Source organism: Gymnogyps californianus, chromosome 1, assembly GCF_018139145.2.
Source record: "Gymnogyps californianus isolate 813 chromosome 1, ASM1813914v2, whole genome shotgun sequence".
NCBI classification, from domain to species: Eukaryota; Metazoa; Chordata; class Aves; order Accipitriformes; family Cathartidae; genus Gymnogyps; species Gymnogyps californianus.
The window spans coordinates 114,887,544-114,908,547 of record NC_059471.1 but is presented as its reverse complement, the minus strand read 5'-3'; the positions used below and the strand labels follow the sequence as shown (position 1 = coordinate 114,908,547).

At 37.8% G+C, this 21,004-nt stretch overlaps 1 protein-coding gene and 1 long non-coding RNA gene across 3 annotated transcripts in view; both read right to left on the bottom strand.

The window, feature by feature from the left end:
• Nucleotides 1-15,481, bottom strand: part of LOC127012791 (uncharacterized) — a 111,128-nt gene extending 95,647 nt beyond the window's left edge. Inside the window, exons 1-2 of the long non-coding RNA XR_007766034.1 lie at nt 15,266-15,481; nt 14,592-14,746 (exon numbers count right to left, since the gene is read on the bottom strand). This is a non-coding gene — a long non-coding RNA (uncharacterized LOC127012791). The remainder of the gene's footprint in view (nt 1-14,591; nt 14,747-15,265) is intronic.
• CADM2 (cell adhesion molecule 2) overlaps nt 1-21,004 on the bottom strand; it is a 688,787-nt gene that overhangs the window by 630,243 nt on the left and 37,540 nt on the right. The gene's annotated exons all lie outside the window — the stretch shown is intronic.

Genomic DNA, 21,004 nt, shown 5'->3' with positions numbered 1-21,004 from the left:
ATTATTTCAAATGCTCTAGCAAAATTCATTTTTAAACACCCTGAAAATTACAAAAAATGTAATACATTTAACATTCCCTAATGACTTAGTAAGCCTTAGAAAGTCAGTGTGCATGTCAGCTCTCCAGAACTATTCACAAACAAGAGAGACCTTTCACACTAAGGAGCTTGTTTCAAATCCCAGCACTGACAATCTGCCAGAATTGAAAACAGCAGGACAAATAATAATTGGGTATCTGTTTGCATATTAATGACCAATATTCTATCTGCAAAAATGAAACCATGTTATTTCAATCCCAATGGTAGATAAAGATATACTATGTTTAAAGCCTGACAATTTTAGCAGCTGCAGAACAGCGCAAACACTGCAGACACTATGGAGCATGCCAAAACAGCGTTCTGACTGGCACTGCTGAAGATTACTTCAGAAGCTCATAAAGCATTGCTAGATAATGACATAAATTTTCTTTCTGCAAATTCAAACTGCTGGTTCTTACCGATACACAGCTTTGCCAGTGCCAAGTTGAAGAATTCCTATGCATGATCACAGGAAACCTTTGCTTTCACGGTTCTAGTCAGAAGGAGTAAACAAAAGCAAACACACATATACACACACACACTTGTGTTTACCTTCCACAAACTAGGCCTTTAAGATTTGCATTTCTTCAGAGAGTGTGTCCCACATTTGCATAACATGTGCCAACATTTCAATAACAAGAGTATGCTATGGAGTATACGATATAGTTTTCTCCTAATAGATCCAGAAACTTCATGAATAAGCACTAAAAACAAACAAAAATTAATTTGAAGAGAATCTAAACTTGATCTGTAAACTGGTACTCTTTCATTAAAACTAGATGTACTAACGGTATTAGATCTAGGCAGATAGCACAGAGTTTATTTTGTTATGGATTAGGGGGAGAGGTGTCCTGTTTATGGCAAGTTTCACTGACGTTTCCAGAGCTGAGAGAGGGATGCCTACCAAGGAAGTTGCCCTGTTAAGTTAATTCCAGAGTAAAACCTAAAGTATACGAATCATCAGGAAAGTACCTGCCAACTGCTATCATCTCTCTGACCATGAGTAATCACGGCAGGGAAAAAAGACAATGAAGTTACGGGCCTTCACATGGTATCCAAAGCAACTAATTTCCTTAATTTCCCTTCTATGGTATTGAGGCTATAAAGGCTATTACTTAAAGCTAAATAAATGGTATTTTGCCTTTCCATAATTATGAATGGTTTCGGAGGAACTGGTGGATGGATATAACTGACAGCATTTTAGCAGGGTTTCTTTGTAACTTCGGCAAATTCCTCTTTCATGGTTTGGTCTTTTGGGGTTTTTTTGTTTGTTTGTTTTTTGACTGACTTATGACCAAGAGAGCAAATAGAGAAAAGACCTTCCTTTCAGGCTGTAGAAACTATCATTCTCATTAGATTGCACTGGATGTTCTTCCCCACTTATTCAGAGGGAGAAATGTTACATTTGAAATAGGCATTTCACCTTTTCAGTAGGAAACACTCGATTATCTCTTGCTCCTACCATAAACATATCTTTTCCTGCAACTATTTTAATTTTGATGACATAAGGAAGTCCATCCCCACTTCTTCCTCCCATTCTTCATAATGCAGAGTGAGTAAAGAATGCACAATATTATCTAAAGTGTTATTCAGCACACCAGAAAAGCCTGCTTTTCACTGGACATGGTACAAATTAATCTGTCAATAAGGGAAGACGTTGGCAGTGCAGAAATTGAAGTCTAGTTACTTCAGAATTCCTTCTATCTATACATAGCCAACACATGCATCAAATTATTTAGCCACAACCAATAGACCATGCATAATTTACAGAATAATATTAATGAGAGTGAAAAAGTGCAAATGATGTAGGATCAAACTGTAAGAGAGTAAGTTACTTAGGATAAGATCTATTGCATTCCTTTGTATTTTTCACACATTAACATAAGTAACAGCTATAAAACAAGTATTTGAAAATATTTTCAGTGAAATAAAAGGATCTGGCTATGATAAACTGCATTTAGATTATCCTCTTGTCCCTTGCAACTTCTCCTTCCCTCACTACATTGTAACCTATTAGGAAACTGTGGTCACTAAAAGAATAGCAAAAACATGTAAGGACTGATGCAGACAAGTAATAAAGTCCATTGATTCCTTTCACATGCTTATTAGCATTCCAAACAGAGCATAGGAATCCTCAGCATGAGCTGTTCTGTTTTTATAATCCTGTAAAAGAACGCAGTCACCATTTCAAGTCTTTCCAAATGCTCAGTTTATAACCAAATATGTCAAATAGCTTAACAAATCTTTCAGCTCTGTATGAAAATTCTTCTCAATGGTGCATACAGTAAGTAGAACAAAGACAACAGTTAAGGGTGCAAAGGTTTTTTGTTTGTTTTTCTTCTTCTCAAGGCAGTAATTTTTTCCTTTTATGATTTTGTTTTTCCTCTCTGCAAATTAAGCCTATGATCTAAAAGCTAAAGAATCAAAAGGCTCAGATTTTTAAATCAGGCCTTCTTACAAACATCTGCTTAGAAAAAGAGGTTTTATTTGTTTGACATTCAAGTTTTCAAAAGAAAATAGTAACATTTGCTTTGCAAGGTGAAAGGAGTAAAGAGTTTGGTAACATTGTTCTGAGTTTTGGAAAGCCAGAAAGATAAGTTTAAAATTAAGAAAATTAGCCTTAAAGCCTTTGGAAGGTTCAATTAGTGCGGAGACAGAGCACAGCAAAGGTACTGCAACAGCATAACTGTGGGATCAGAGTCAGATTAAGACTCTTGGCAACAGAAGGAAAATGCCTCTTTCAACAAAATAAGCCAGGACATCAATGTAGTTCCTTAAAACTAGGATATTTTAAATGAATTAATGTTTTCAGTCACATTATATGTAGGGAAAAACAAAGCAAATTTATGTTAGAGCAAAAATGTATTTGTAATCTATAGGAGCTTTGACTATTCTTGGAAAGCTATTTCCTTTCCAAAAGGCAAACTGATAAAAGACAAAAATAGGTATTAATTGTGATATTTACATGATGATGCAGGTGATGCTCTTTAGTAACTGGATTTAGACAACTAACTCATTTCATGTAGGCCACTGGACAGATGGTCACAACTTTCAATCATGTCCAACCTCATAGCAGTTCAAACTCATGACCAAGAGGTAAAAAGCTTTGTATGCCATTAATAATCTCCCTGCCATCTGTTCTCTGTAAATGGAGACGTTCTACGACAATTCCCAACATATTTTTTATGATAATATTTATTTCAAATCTTTCCAGAAGCTTACTATTTACCCCATCAAGTTCTCCTCATTTGGCAAACATTAATTTTCCTCATTTGAATTAGTTAAGAAACCACACGAGTCATTTCTATTTAACAAACTTTAGCTGGCATAGCACCCTAAAACTGAATTGCCTTTTGCATGCCTTAGTTAAGAAGTATGTATTACTCAAGAGTTTCTTCAGAATTAAAAAAAAAACCAAAACACCACCACTACATCAAAATATGTATCTTACATATGTGCACAGAGGAGTGTTTTGGCTTCACCTATCATAGTAATGGAATACAAAAGCTAAAAATTTGAGGTTAGAAAATTTTGCTGACCTCACAGGTGGGCTGCACTTGAACGCACAAATTCTGAAAATGCTTTAGCAGAAAAATAATTGAAATTAAACAATTGTGCTGAATACTCTCATCAGCACACATGGATTTCAACTTCCTGGGTCATGATGAGCTGACCTTGGCCAGCTGCCAGACACCCATCCAGCTGCTCTCTCACTCCCCCTTCTCATCAGTGGAAGAGAGGGGGGAGAAGACAAGATGGAAAAGCTTGTGGGTCAAGATAAAGACAGGGAGATCACTTACCAATTACCATCACAGGAAAAACAGACTTTACTTGGGGAAAATTAATTTAATTTATTGCCAATTAAAATAGAGTTGCATAGTGAGAAACAAAGACGAAAACACCTTCCCCTCCACTGCACACCTTCTCTCCTTCATTCCTGGCTCCTCTAATCTCCTTCCTCCCTGAGCAGCGCGGACAGCAGTTTATGGTCAGTCCTCAGCTCCTCGTTGCTGCTCCTTCCTGCTCGCACTTTTCCCCTGCTCCAGTGTGGGCCATTCCCACAGGCTGCAGTCCTTTGGGATAAATCTGGTCCAGTGGGGGCTCTCCACAGGCTGCAGTGTGGATATTTGCTCTGGCATGGTCCCCTCTGCGGGCTGCCAGGGAATACCTGCCCCATCGAGGGTCTCTCTAGGAGCTGCAGGGGAATCCCTGCTCTGACACCTGGATCGCCTCCTCCCCCTCCTCCTCCCCTCGGTGCCTGCAGGGCTGTTTCTCACACTTTCACCCCCTCAATTCCTCTCTCTGACAGTTCAGTATTTTGCCCTTTCTTACACAGGCTTTCCCCAAGGCGCTGCCATTGTGGCTGTGGGGCTTAGCCGTGCCCTGCGGTGGGTCGGTTGGAGCCGGCTGGAACCGGCTGTGTCCAGCATGGGGCAGCCCCTGCTTCTCCTCACAGAGGCCGCCCTGCAGCCCCTGCCAGCACCTGGGCACCTGCACCCAGTACACAGCAGTTAAGACTCAGACATCTGATGTCACCAGCTCAATCTAGACTTCTTTTTTTTTTTCTTTGTCTATAAGTTTAAAACTCATGTCAACAAGAATGAAGTTATATTAAAAGTGCAATGCTAGTTGTTTCCCTTTTCCTCCTTTTTATTTCTCCCCAAGCTTCCGTAGTAGTTAACAATTAGTAGCTTGTTCCTTGATGAGGAAAAAATTTTTGTAGCGATGCCACCTCTAAATCTGAAGCGCAGTGGAAGAAGTACAAGATGGAAAACATTGTCCTATTCATAGGCAAGTGCGGCAGCCTGCCTCCACTCCTCCCGCGAGGCAGGGCCCCCCGTGCATGGCAGTGAGCGCCCAGCCTCTCAGCTTCAGTTCTCCAAATGACTCAAGGACGTAAGCAGGCAAAGGGATTGAAGGGTGGCTCTAACTTGCACAGGTTCGTTTGAACTAAATACTCTAGTAACTGAGGTTTTAACTCCATGTAGCCTTTTCCCTTCTCCTGCTGGCAGTGATCTGAGGTCCTGATCAAGCAGGCTGACAGATCCAAGTGCCATACTCCGTGGATGCTAGCAGCAAAAGCAGAGGTAGAGCTTTTAGGAACACACAGCCGAGCACCACTCCTAGGTCTGTACAAGCGTTCAAATGAGGCAGGATTCTCATTCCATGGCTGCCTTTTGCTCTTTTCATTTCCTGTCATTCCTTGGAAAGTTATTTTGCAATGTACCAAAAACATTGAGAAATAACAAGCCACTTCAAGAACTGGCAGAAGCAAAAAAATCAAACCCATGCATCCAGTACAAAAAGGGTGAAAAACTCCCCACTGGGAAGCAGCTGAGAGAAGGGAGAAAGAGGTTTTTTTGGATTTATATCAAAGAAAGCAAATTACCTCACTATCACCAAAAGCAACTGTCCAATATCAATCAACAACTTATGTAAAATGTATCTCTGAGGACTGAAATATGCTTTGCCCCCATGCCATCCAATAATACGCAACTGAAAAGGCAAGGAAACTATAAAGCAAGATCTTAAACTTCAATGAATACACTTGTTCCCCAACTAACCCTGCCAATTGTAAGTTAGAGTAAAGCCCCTGACATCCTTTGCCTTACCAGATTCTCAGAGATCACTTTCATTGAGAGAGCCTGCATGGAATGATGAAGCCAATGCAATCTTGCTTGTATGGGAGAGTGGGAAAAAAGGCATTGCCAAAGAGAGCAGAAGCAGTAGAATAGTATGAAGAAAAAAAAAAAAAAAAAAAACAAAAACCCCCACATACTGAACTTATTTAGTTTGCTATAAAGAGAACTAGGTATAACAATTTTCATTGAGTTTCAGTGAAGCAATATGAAATATAACTGTCTATCCCTCAACTTCTTGCATTTTAGGTTAGAGTTTTGCTTTTCAGAAAAGCTAATACACAAGATAGATAAACCTCAACAATTTGTATGTAAAATCCAGGCATACTAATTCGTCACGATTACTCCTTTTTTGGAATGGGCAATAAAGCTTCTTGCAAAAAGCTATATTTAAATAACTTTTCATAATGTTTTAGGAACAGCAGATGTTTTCCAAAATGCTGACAAATACAGAAAAAGACGTGGCCATGATACAGACCAGGGGCTGCTACACAGTCAGATGACCTGATGTTTTGGGGTTTTTTTGGTGCCTTCCTGCCCTCCCCACCCCCCACCCCACCCCCGCCATTTCATTTTGGTTTTAAAGACTTTCCCCCATTATTATAGTCACAGCAGATCTTTCTTGTTCTTACCCTCATGGAACTATCCTACACAGAATCATAGACGCTACCAACAGGCTAAGAAAAACAACATACCTTACTTCATGTGTGTTCAGACCTAGCAACTCTACCAATACAATTTATTCCAGCAGTTTTATCAAGACCACCTTTTGGAAAACACCTGGCCACAACCGAGCAAATGGCCACCACACATGATGTTAGCATCTGTGGTACGTATTGAACCTAGAACTTGTGGACATGCTTGTGAAACTCTGTTCTCCAAGTAAGCAACACAGAACAACTTAACCAAAACTCTTATCTCCTCCTTAGTGTTTCCAAAACTATCTTTGAAAAAAAGCCACAGGTCAAATTATACAGCACAAGGGCTATAGCTCATACTGTTTTAAGCTTAATTCTTTCAGTATTCCCACTGAATTACAAGTCTGTTCAAAAACAATCATCAGCAATCTCACTTCCCATCCTCAAAAGGAATTTTCTGTCTCTAAAATGTTTTTCAAACCATAGGTCCTATCTAAACTTTTGATCAAGAGTACTGCTGTATTTAGTATTTTGAACAAAAATAAAAATCTTCAAGTCAACTGTACATGGGAAAGTTCCAGTTAGTAATACAGATGGTCAAAGCCAGAAAGAAATATAGGGAACACATGAGTCCAGATCGACATTAAAGACTTCTTCAAGTATAGATAGATAGATAGGAGTACAAGAACACCTCTGTGCGATACAACTAGTTGGCAGAAGAGGCAATGTAGACAATACTAGAAGCCGGACTGTCAACAGTTTATTACAATCAGTTTTAGTGGCAAAACATATACACTTCACCTGGCATAAGCTTATTTCTAAGAAGATGGGTACAGATGTGCATGAAAAAGTATCCTCCCCAGCAAACCTTTAAGGGCAGACAAGCCGCAAGGCTAAAGAGGGAAAGGAATGAAAAAGGTAGGGAGGCTGATGGTTTCAAACACAGCCAGCTAGAGAAAAAAAAATGGTAGGAGACTATCGAATAAACTTCTTAAAGTAGTAACACTTTCACCAAAAGAAGGAGCAATAGGCACAAGTTCAATACTGAGGATGCCTGAATGTGAACCTCATTTTAAATGCTGCGTGTATCAGCTGGTCCTAGGCTTCTAAGCTATGAATTAATTACAATTTGAAGAAAGTTAACTCTCCTAGCAAGCAGCACTTCAGTTTTCCACCTGGCTTTGAGAAAATGAACCAGCAGCTACTGTTGTTCTCTTCTGTCTGATGTGTAAACCTACATTTTCCAAGGACTCCATGACAGAAGCATCATATCACTTCAGAAAAGCCTGAAGCCCCTTTTGGTTAAAAAAAAAAAAACCAAACAAACAAACAAACAAAAAACCAAAACAGCAAACAACAACCAAAAAAACCTCACAAAAAACGCCCACACCAACAAAGCAACAAAACCACCCACCCACACATCCCTAAGTTTACATGTTATCTCTCCATTAGTATAATGTGAAAATGTCCAGATGTTCCAATTTTTTCCATAACTCAGTACAATACAATACAAAATCCTAGCTGCTATCCTGTTTAACACTGCTTTCAAGTAACGGAACAATTTTTCGGTTTATATAAAGTCTGCAAATTCCAGCTCCCTAATCCTGCTCTTAGTCCAAAGTCAGGCAATACTATCATCACTCCTAGACTGAATAGTAAGAGGCAAAATTTCTGTCAGGACAGCAATTTAAAAAGCACAGAAGGAACACACAGATTGACTTGAGGAGATAACGGCCCATTATCAATGCATACTGCAGCATATGCAGCCCTACTTCAGGGGAGATCATCGCATTCTTGCTACATTGGCTCATTCTTCAGGCTAGGGCTGCACCTGCTGCTGCGGTGCCTTTGTTGATGTATGCTGACAAGTCTGATGCCCAAAAAAGTAAATGCTCTTAATAGATTTATAATCTGAACTAACTGATAGACTTGGACAGAAAATAACACCATGATGTTCTAGGGAAAAGATGCAAATCTAAATAAGACTAATTTTGGATGATGCCTACATCATAGTCTTAAGGACTAGAATTATATAGCCTAACCCAAGTCACTGAATTTAAAATATGATTACTAACTAACATGTAATGGGTTGTGACATCAGGGAGATCAGCCTAGGTGATTTAGTATTCCCTTCCAATCTGAAGCTCCGTGGAGCTACACAGCTGGTTACCTAAATGGCATGGATGGCTAAGGGAACTTGAAACAGGTCAGTTCCATAGAGCTGCAGACAAAACAGCTTGTAGCATGCCAAATACCATGGTAGGGATACCCACTAGAATAAATGAAACTACAGTTTTCCAGCAATTAATATTTTCTGATTCAGACTTAGTAAATACTAAAGCACATTATACTGAAACACTAACTAATCGTAACTTTCTTCCTGTTGCATATTTGCCAGATTTTCTTCTGGAAACATCCACTCCTCCCTCTCTATCCACTAACTGTGGGAAGAGACAGAAGTGATCTTTCATCTTACACAGGTAGGATGGGTGATGTCTACATGCAGAGTCTGCCAGAGACTGTCCTTACGTTTAGCAATCTAGATAATTACAACTACCAAATGACCAAGGTTTTTTGTTACTTGGAGACAAGGCTGCATAAAAACTGTTCAGTCACAGGGTGAGGGTGCAGGAAACAGAAAAGGTGGTCATAATGTCCATTCAAAAATCTGTGGCATAAAGCATTAGGGAAAAAAAAACCTATAGTTACCATGTATGAAATAAAGTTTTTCAAACAGAATTACCAGTAAAATTTAGGTCCGACAATCTTCTTTTTAATTTTACATTAACAGGTAATCTCAGGTTTTATTTTCTATACTTTATTTCCTGAGTCTAACAACTGAAATTATGTTCGTATTTCCATTTAAATTGGTCTCCGTTTAATTCTGACCTGTTTGAGAAAAAAAGAATTCCCCAGAACTAGAGAGTAAAAGTATGAAATATTATCAGCCAGCCAAAACAAAAGGCAAATAAACTATGTTTAGAAAAATGTTAGATTTCATTTTACATAAAACAATGAACCTTCAGGCTTTAAAACATGATAAGAATAATTTTTTTTGTAGAATAGCTACCTTAACAACACTTTATCTTACCCTAAAAAGGGTACTCTCATTAATACGGAGGAACCACACACAAAATCCACCCTGTATTAGCAAGAGAAATGATTTTGCAACTCATTGGATGCTATGAACTAAACCATTATCAACTACACATCACATGATCTCGAAGTTCTCTTCAGACTGTATAAAACTCATGATACCTACTGGATGGAAACCAGACACATCCTGTTTAACATCTTTATCCATGGCCTAGAAGAGGTTAGGAAGTGCATTCTCATCAGGTTTCATGACAATACCAAACTGAGGTGGTACCATCGGTGCACTCAAGGACACAGCTGTCATTCAGAGAGACCTATAGATGCTAGAGGAATGGACCAACAGGAACCTGAGGAAGTTCAACAAGGGCAATTACCAAATCCTGCCCCTGGGACAAACTAACCCCCTGCATCAGTAGAGGCTGAGGAGTAGCTCTACTGGAAAGGCCCTGGGGCTGTGGGATGAGCTGAGCCAGCAGCCTACCCTGGCAACAGAGATGGCCAGTAGCATCCTTGTCTGGATCAAGGTGGTAGATGAAGGGAAGTGACTATCCCCCTCAGCAGTCATTAAATAACACAGAAAACTGCATTCTTGTATTGGGGGACCGAAAACTACAAGATGTTGAGCAACTGAAGCAAGTTCAAAAGGGAGGCTGAGGGACTGGGACTTGCTCTGCCTTGGGCAGAGGCAGCTTCGGGGACGGGAAGGGGACCCAGCAGCCTCCCAGTGCCTATGGGAAGGTCATCAAGGAGATGGAGGCAGGGTCCTCAGCGGTGCGTAGTAGGAGCACAAGAGATAATGGGTATAAGCTGAAACAAGGGAGGTTCAGACTGGCTATAAGGAGAATCTTCCTCCTCATGAGGGCAAGCAGACAGCAGTGCAGATTGCCCAGAAAGCCTGTGCAATCTCAGTCCTTGGAGGCTTTCAAGACCCCACTGGATCAATACCTGAGCAACCTGGTCTGACCTTGCAGCTGATCCTGCTTTGAGAGCAGTAGGATGGATTAGAAACCTCCCAAGGTCCCTTTTAACTGGAATTACCCTATCCTGTGCTGGAATTTTAGAAATAGCATGTATAAAATCTTTTTCTCAATTGAATATCATCTATCCATTAACTTGCAGTTAAGTCTCTTGCAATACCTGTGAAGCAGGACATTTTAAGTATGAGTAAATACAGTAATTTCTTATGTAGGAGTATTAAATAAACTGAAATTACTGACTAACTGAAGGAAGTGACATTCTCTCTGAGTTAGTCTCATTGAAGTGGTGAAAAATGATAGTTTCTTCAAAATGGATCATAAACAAGAATTATTTACTTGTCTCCTTTTTATATTTTCTAAATTTACATTTTTTTTAAATCAAAGTATTTGCAAATAAATATAACCAGGCCAACTTAAACTTCAGATTTCCCGAACCTTAAAAATCAATTAAAGTATTTTTTGTAATTAAACAGATTACAGTAGAAACATCTGCTTCAACTGGATGTTTTCCAAAGTATTTACAATTCAAATTTGGCTGCATTGTTTAAAAAAAAGTAGAAATAATAAAATAAAAAAACCCAAACCAGTAATCAGAGGAGAACATAACCAAGTCCTTACTTATGCCTGAGCAAATGAAAAACTAAATTAACTGCAAGAAGGTATTAGCTGTTGAAATAACCTCTTCAGCTGATGTTTGAAGTTCAAAACTGTCAGCTGCCCCTTCCAGAGAAAAATTAAGTATTTCTTCAAAATCTCCAAGAGCAGAAAGAAATAAAGTTAAGGTGAAATGTAAGCCATTATCATATCTCAAAAGTATTGATATGGCAGATAATCCCCTTTCAGATGGACTTCTCTGTCCCCATTACTTTGTAATTTCACATCAACTTAAACATTGCCAGGAACTGAAGGGAGTAACCCCATCTCTCCCTGTATTCCCATATTGCTTATTTCTGCTGCTGTACCACCTATACTCTTATTGCTGGCCTCTGGACTGTGGAAGGGATCCAAACACAAAATAACCTAGCAGCAGTTTTAATCGACAAGTTCCTAAACCCCATGTCACCACATACACACCTTTTCTGGCCTCATTGTCAGAGCAGTAACCAAAAATTGTTCAGAAAAAACCCTGCACTTTGATAAAAAAAATTAGTATGTTTTTCAAGTGTGGTAAAAAAAAAAAAAAAAAGCAGCTTTATAGATAATATTTTGCAAGATTTCATGTTATGTTTGAACTCAGTATATATTTGGATGGCATTTGGTCTTCCAATGAATATGAGGAAAAAAAGGAACACAAATTTTTACACATTTAAAACTTAAAGCGTATATACAAAGTAGTCAATTTTCTCATCCAACATTTGATGCTCAAATATTTCAGTCAGCATGCTTATACAGTCTAACAGATCTAAAACAAGTATCTTGAAATCAAAGAAACTACTGAAACAAATGGCAATGATAGGTTTAAAGACCTCCAGAGAAATATTCAAGCCAAAGGGAAGAACTGTACAGGTAACCATGCAGTTAAACTCAACACAGACGGAGACACAGTCTTCAAAGAGAGTAACTTACACTGCAACACTACAATGACAGCCAAGAAACAATGGCTAATAAATATGAAATAATTTCATAGAAGATTTTTTTTCTTCAAGACAAAGGCTGCCAGATTCTAAACTTAAGTATAAAAAAAACCTGAACCCTATACCAAATTCAAATACGCATCTAAATGAGGCTCAGGATCAACAAGAGACATATATGTCATAATTACATAGTTACAGTATTAGTCCATTTGAAGGTCTGAGATAAATATGATCTCTAGCTCTCACTACAGAAATGAAGCAGTCTATATTACTGCATGCCTTCATGCATATTCTGAGTTGTACAAGGTTTTACTACACATATACTGAAATACCCACCATTAGAGGGAAACTTAATAAACTTAGAGAAACACAAGAAAATTATATATTAAATAATATATACATATGTAACTATATAAACCACAAATATAGCTTCATTGAGCAGTGACTGTACATAGATTTTACTCAATAGCTGAAATAATGACTACCATTGCTTTAAACCTAAAGAGTTTGTAGAGCAAAAATATTTGGCAAAATAATACAGTATTTTCAGAATCCCTATCTCTGATTATAAAAAAAAAAAGGTAGATTTTCTTGAGATGAGATCTCTCTACAGCTGTAAGGAGGAAGAGGGTAGGTGATAGCAACAAGGAGTTGATGATATAATAAATTAAGAGAGTTTTTGGCATCTCAGTGCATAATAAAAGTCATTCTTTCATTTTCTACTGAAGTTTTCTGAATCTTCCGTTGACCTTTTATCAGAATGTCAAAATTTAGTTTGGTGAATGACTGGTAGCAACAGTAGTTTAACTTCAGTACCTGCTGGCAACAGAACCCTTAATAATTGGTACAGATTAACCTCGAGCAGCAGAGACAGCAATGCAAAGAGAAGCTCTGACGACTACATGTGGAAGAAAAACAAATGAAGAAAAGTACACCTGCTATTGTAAGTAATCCATTTTAAGTAATCCAACTTAAAGTTGGACATAGATGTAGTGAGAAAGGGATGTGAATTGCAATAGGTAACTGAGCACTCAAAAGCAGAACTGTTTGTGATAGACTAGTTTTTACAAGTAGAAACAGACCTTCCTTAAAGTTGCAGTGAGTTTTAATGCTCTTGCATATTTGCTTTAAAACATTTCTTTTCAGAATATTTATGTTTATTCTCAGTTTATGATTTATTCATCTCCTCTATTTCAGGCAAACTACTGTCTCATATGACAAAATTTTTGAAACAAAGTGAACTTTTTTTTAGTTATAGTTACTACTTATGGCAGTTTTGTGACATTCTTCCAAACTTCGTTCTTTTCAAAAAGATCAACAATGAGCTAAACACAAAACTCAATTTCTGAAGGCATCTACCTTAAAAAATGGTACTGCTATAGGGTTATACTAACCTAGACTGATCTATTACCTTTAAGAATGACATAAGGAGCTTGCTTAGTTTACGAGAAAAGATTAAGTTATTTTTAGCTTGCAATCCCACAAACTTAAACCTGGATATTCAGTTAGCACTATTCTGCATTCCTCATGGTAAAAATTTCTTACAGAGAAACTAATTTCCTGCCGCTGCCTGTGAAACCTCACTCTACAGCAAGCTTCTTCAAAAAACAACTCAACAGACATGCCAGTGATGCTCACACGTTCAACTGGTAACAGACATAAAACACTGTTTACACAGACACATCTTTTAGTCAGCAGAGAGAGCAGTATCACAGAAGCAGCCAGGGAAGAAGCCAGCAGAAGGTACCAAGAAGAAGCAGCAGATTCTTCCAGAAATGAAGTTGACCTAGTTAGGCCTTAGAGAATTCAGGCAAAAGTTTTATCAAGTTAAACACTAAAAATAAAGGAAACGGGTAAAAAGGAGCATTATCTTTCAGTTTAACTGTCTTCCATGACTTTTGTTACCTTTAATTCTACATTAATTCAATTACTGATATGTTTGTGCTGCTTAAAGCAGCACACATGCATGTTTTCAGCAGCAGCAACTTTTTCTTTGCACCTGTACACTCTCTCTAGCATTTTCTGAGCATGCACCGATCATGATGCAGAACCCAAGCTTTTTTTAATTACTGCAAAATACAGAAAGTTATTCTTTTACTAACTATGCATTGTCGACTATTACAACAAATTTAAAAGTCAAGCTTATAATGGATTTTTGTAGGCAGATGTGAGCAAACTATTTGCTCTGACAGGGTGAGCTCTGCCCACTGAACACATGGACAATATTGAATCCAAAGCTGTAATTCTTGCTGAAAGACAGGATGCATCAGCTTAAACGCGCATTGCTTACAGCTGACTTTAAGAACAGAGAACATCTGTCTCATATCTGCCCATAATATATCATGTAACTATATTATACAATACAGTATCATGTACAGAATAGAATAATTCAATTTATGTAGTGTTGCTTAAGAAAAAAAAAATTACATAATGGATACTATCCATTAAAAATACTAGTGCTGAGTTTTAAGCTACTGAAACCCTTGCCAGTGTCTTTATGACGAGGAAAACAGTCCCTGCACTGCACTGTCAGAATGGGCCTAGGTAACACTGGAGGTATCATATAGGCTGTATCAGTGCCTCTGCTCACCTGTTCTCAGTAATGGACATCGTTGAACCTGTTGTTCTCACTACTCAGGTAACAGGACTCCATGAATCACACGTTCCTGCTTCTGCTTTTCCCCCATCAGAACCTTTTCTGTAATTACTAATCTCTTCAGAGGTGTCATGCAAAGCTTAAAAAAGCTAAACCAAAAAGAAAAAAACCATCAATTTACATCTAGAATATAGTTATCTTTCTTCACCAAATTATCAGAAGACTCTTTTCATTTATTTAACAACCAGAAGCTGCAAAAATAGACAATGAAAGGAAGAAAAATGAGAGACCAAAATTAATAAACTCATTGATAGTGCTCTGTGAAAGTATGGGTATATGATACATTTTCAGTTAAATTTCTGAAAAGAATAAGTTAACTTGTAACAACACTAAAGCTGATATAAGATCTGCATACTGAGAATTAAAAGCATGCTAAGCTTCAGTATCTGCAGCTTGCAGGTGAGAAACGAGGAAGCGAGACTAATCAGATCACAGGACATGGAATGCTATGCCACTGCTGCTTATTTGCAACATGCACCAGAGAGACAGCACAAGAGCAAGCGCGAGCACCTGTTATCCAGTATATCTTCCCTGATAACTAGAAGCAATCTTTAATACTTGTTCAGTTACTTTAAATCTTAACTCTTAAATCTGTAAAATTCACCAACCTCACTATCAGGGAGCAGCAAGAACAGGGCTACTCCACAAGCAGGGAGCCACAGACGACCCCAGCACAAGCAGTGTCTCCTCGGCAGAGTACAGCCCTAAAGTATCCGAGCAGGTTGAGCAGAGCCACAGGGTGACAATAACAGGTCTCACCAACAGGTCCCAGTGAGCAGTAGACAAAGGAATGAGCCAAGGTCGAGCTAGGAAATCCCACTGACAATTCAGGAGCAGGACTGGAGACAGACACACACAAGGCAAGATCATGTGCCCAGCCTGTGCTTAAATGGAGCTCCAGGGCCCATGGGCAGAGGGGGTGGGCTGGGGTCCCAGGTGATGCTGGTCAGGACAATTAAGGCCTGTTAGTGCCCTCGCGGCCTTGACACTCAGCACTTTTTTTTTTATTCCACTCACCACAAATTGAAAGTCAGTTTTCATAAAATTTGTTAAGATTGGTACTTTTCTATCCCACAGGATTTAATTCATTTTGGAATAAAGTGTCATTTAAATACTTGAACAAGCTTTAAGCAGCTGAACTACAAGGCTTAGCACTGAAAAAATGTTTTACATACATCTTTCATAGCCTTATATTAACAATATTCCTGGTTTTTATGGCTGTTGTGCTTATTTTCAGAGCACTGCATAACAATAAGGATACTTGTCCAAAAAAAGCTGAAAGGAAGCTCAAAAGAGTTCATCTTTGCAGATAGTATAGAGACAGAAAACCCCAAACAATACGAAAGGTCCAAAACAAATTAATATCATTTACCAAAGATGATTTGAGAATGCACAAAAAGATGCTTGGCAGCAGGGTAAACTACAATAGCAGAAACAAGTCATTCTCCAAAATAGCACAAATGAGAAGAAGGAAGCATCATAAAATTTGGCAGGTTAAAGGTAAGAACTCAGTAAGATAGAACAAAGAACATTTGTGGAATAAGTTATAAAAATTAATAGTTAATCCTCTTCCAAGCACAACGGGAGCAGGAAACGTGCCAAGAAGTATGTAGCACCTTCTGAAGAGTGATGTATAAGAGCACATACAGAAGATAAGTCACTAGCTGTCATTAGGGAAGGGAGCTTCCCATGCTGACGTTCTACTTCATGAGGAACTCAGAGGGCTGGGCTCAAACCTTCACAGAGAAGGCTGTGAAACAAACACACAAAGTGAACATTAACAAATGAGCAGGACCAGATGGTTTTCACCCAAGAGCTCTAAAAGAACTCAAGGATAAAATAGCTGAACTACTAAATATAGCACAACATTAAAGGACAAAATATGGCTACATCCAATTCTAAAAGCTTTTTTGAATATTCTATGAAAACTTACAGCTCTGTAAACTTGATGTATTTATTGAGCAAATTAGTAGAAACTGTAAGAACAGGTTAGCAGGCTTGAGGATTATTTGACATTCTGCACAGGAGTCAACATGGCTTTTGTAAAGGGGACGGATACCTCACAAAGCTATTGGAGTCCTGTCAAGGGGTCAAAACAGGGGTCTACTCTGAAATGCAAAAGGCTTTCAACAATGCCCCTTCCAAAGGTGCTTAAAGAAACAAAGCTGCCACAAGGGTAAGATCCAGCATGAGGAAGTAACTGGCTAACGTGTGGGGCAGTAGCACATGGTCATAGTTTACAGCAGAGAGAAGTCACTGGTGGAACTCTGCAAGGATTGGTACTGAAATCGGAGATGTTCAATTAAGTGCTCTAGATATCAACTAGATGGTCCATTAATAAATTATCTCAAAGAAGAGATGAATAGGAAAGTAACCGAGTTTGCTGATAATACTTAGCTATTGAAGATGATAAAGATAAAATGACTGAACAAGACCAAACACCTAATTAAAGAGGAAACATCACCTGTAACACAGGAATTATTTCAATCATAATTTATTGGCGAAGGAGATAATATTCCAGGGAAGTTTTACCAAAGATCTGCACCTTGCTCTTACTTCATTTTGGTATCTTTTTTTGAGTACTGTTGTGGGCACAACCAGTCTTACATTCTGTGGAAAACACACCTACAGATTATGACTAGGAATTCACATCAGCTGGAGCAGCATGAATTCCCAAGTGACTAACCATTAAGCTCAGCTAGAAACATGCATGCTGTTTTAACAAAAGATATATTTAAAAAGGAAAAAAAAAAAAAGTCTCACATTGGGTGAGGCAGGCACCTAATTGCACTGAGACTCTGCTTTTGCAACACATACAGAACTTCAAATTACTCGCATCATTTGGCTATTTATCCAATTCATTTAGACTCAGTTTAAACTGTATATACTAGCAGAGAGGTCACATTAGAATAATGGAGACAGCTGTTATAGCTAGTACATTTAAAAACTGTTTCTGCTGTATTATTTTGTGACAAGTTCTACACTGTGAAGATGACTGCTTCTGTGTTGCTTGAACTGTCTGTGATAACAACCTTTTTCTGATCTCTGCATAGTCAGCACATCATGAACTTTCCTTTTTAAAGCAGATTTTTTTTCCTCCATTGGTCACTAAGATTAGGTAATTGCAGCACACATTTCACTGTGTTATACCTTAAACCTGTTGGAACAGCCTAAAGCTGCTAAATTAGGTAGTGGACTACTTTTTAAGAATCATATTTAGCCAAGAACATACGAATGTTCTGATCAGCACCAGCAATTGATAATGGATCCTCAAGGCAGCCTCAACCATATTTTTCAGTTTAAAAAAAAAAACAACCACAAACCTTTAAGTTGGTTGGGATCTGTCCCCCCAACACAATATATTCCTTGTTGTGCAATACTTCACAGCTGGCATGTTAAACTTGCATTTAAAATTACTTTCCTGTCTATGAAGTGGAAAGAACAGTTGTTTAAAAAAAAAAAAATGGTTTAAAAAAAAATAGTTCCATTCTTTGTTAAGGGAACTGCAGGTCCATATGCCTGATCCCTACATTGAGCAAAATAGCAGGGACCATAACAGACAGTAGAGTTAGTAGAATGTGTGGATAAATATGATTTATATTGGAAGAGTCAACATGGCTTTTTTGAAGAGAAGCCTGGAAACATATTGCAGTTCTGTGAGGAACAACAAGCACATGGTTAGTGACGTTCCATCTAAGGAATTTACAAAGATTTCCAAAAGGCTTTCAAATAAAGCCAAAATCATTCATTATGGTTTTTGGGTTTGTTTTGTTTTAAAAGGAAATCAGGCAACCACCTGAGATAACAAGAAAGGCATAAGCCATAGATTGTAAATCCTTGCAATTCATTTCAAAACATGTAAAAAAGGTCAATCAGGAGCAGTCAACATGGATTTACAAAAAAGCAAATCATGCTCAACCAAACTAATTTCCCCCTGTGACAAAATGACTGTCTATGCAGATAAGGAAAGCGCAGTGAATGCAATATACATTGACTTTTGGAAAGCTTTTGACCATCTCACGCAGCATTCAGATTTGAAAGCTGAAGAAGCTTTCCAGTTGACGAGTAAAAACACTGAATTAAGTGACTCACAAGAGATTCCTCTGGCACTATGAATAAAGCACAGAGGCATGGAAAGTACTCTGTACTGTTTGAACAATGCATTTATTACATTAGATATGACATAAAAACATTCTGAACTTTAAATATATACTATAAAGAAGCACAGCGGCTCAATGGCAAAAAGCATACACATGGCAGAAAGAAAAGCAAATAACTAGATATTAACTTAAGCATTAAAAGGCAGCTCCAGAACAGCAATCTAATTCAGGAATTAGATTAACAGTCATTCTTATCTTTCTCCTGTCTAAAATCCTTCTTTTCACTTATTAGCAGGATCTGCTTAGGAAAGCTACATGAAATGGAGGTAGTTCAGTGAACCTCAGTTTGGTGGGGTTTTTTGTTTGTTTGTTTGAAGTGTCTCCTAATTCTCTGGAGTTAAGCAAGAACATGGCTGGTTGGTTCCATCTGACAATTTACATGAACCAAGGAAGCGTCAGTAAGAATCGTGGCTAGCAAGCCAACTATATCAAATAGTAAGCAACCTGATTACCAATCTTTAATAAAGGTTAAAAACAATGTATCAGGAGGCATATTTATCAAAACAAAGTGTTTTGACAGACCTGAAATATGTTTTCTTTTGAGACTTTGTCTCTTGGGCATTTTCGATTTTCATCTGGAATGGAAATAATAAAAACAACACTTTCCCATAGGACAAAAAAGAAAAGTAAGCTTTGGCTAGGTCTCTAATCAGATTACTCAGCAATGAAGAAAAAAAACACTGTTTCTGATGTTTTCCATCTCCTACTCCACCACTGTCAAAAGGAAGTTAGACAGGAATATACTAGTATTCCCCCAAGAGAAATTATCTGTACCACTTGCCCAGCAGTCCCTCTGAAGCTCCATTTCAAGCACTTTCATTGATCCCAATTGTCTAGACAAACTGGTGTACTGGTGTCTGATAGCCAATTCCCCCATGTCATCTTTTACTTTGTTTTTGTGTAAGTTAATTGTTTACACACAATATTGGCCTTTTCTATTATTAAGCATAGTTTCTACTTTCATAGCTAAATAGAGTTATTCTAGGGTGTGCCAAGAAGCTACTGTATGCTATTCAGTAAAATTAGAACAAACAGGAAAATTTGTCATCACATAAAATGCAGCACTAATTCATTTTTCATGACTGCAAAAATGTAATTATAGAGCATTTCTAATATAAAAGACTTTGCCGCATAAACTTAACACATATTTTGCAAGTTCCAACTAATTAAAAAAATATTTTAAAAGTGAATGGGTTTAGATTGTTGTATGAATTAAGGATGTGAGAAGAGTGACAGAATATTCATTCATACTTATTTTTAATCAACCTACTGGGATATAAAGATATTGTTTATGAGGTTTCTGAATATATCAAGATCAAATGGAATTACATAAAATAATGGCAAAATAAATATAATTTGAAGCCATTTCAGTAAATTACTGAAAGTCACCAGTATGAACACCTAACAAGACTAGAGTTAAGACTCAGTTAAATTATCTTAATTGAAACATAAATACTTACTGACAATTAAATACTCTTTGCTGAAAACATAAGAAGCAGAACAATAATGAAATCAGCCCTCTGAGTTTAGTTCAGAAGCCCACTGACTGCTTCTTTATGCCTTGGCTAGAGAGGGGGTTTTTGTAATCAGCAGTCCAAAAGACTCAAAATGGTAAGAAGAGGAAGAGTAATTCCCAAAGATGGGAATTTCTTCCTCTCAAAGGAAGTTCATATGAACTCTTCTTTATCCCTCATTTAAGCAATTTCAGCTCAATATCTTTCCACTGTGCCCAAACCAGGGTGGACAGCTAACCTGTACAGAATGCAGGTATGGTACCATGAAGAATTTCACGGAAAAGAAATCTCACTTAAAACTGTTTTGTTATTTTTAGGCTGCTAGTACCTATTAAAAAAAAAACCTCTACAAGCAAATTTATCAAAACTATTATATACAAATGAGTTAATCATGCAGCAACATAAGCCTGGAACATTCACTGTGGTGGTCAGAAGAAAAGGATTGTACTCTTCGGGCAGGCTATCTGGAAAATTAATTTGTTTTTCACAACACATCCCAGCTGTGGACTGAATTTTCAAATGCCATTCAGAACTGCCAATATTATAGTTCCTAATTTATCTTATTGTTTCTCTCATTGTACTAGTATTACATGAGGTTTGCATTGAACTGAGCCAATTCTTTATTCTAGCAGCGATGAGTAATCATATCGCTTTACTTGGCAGGTATTCGCTT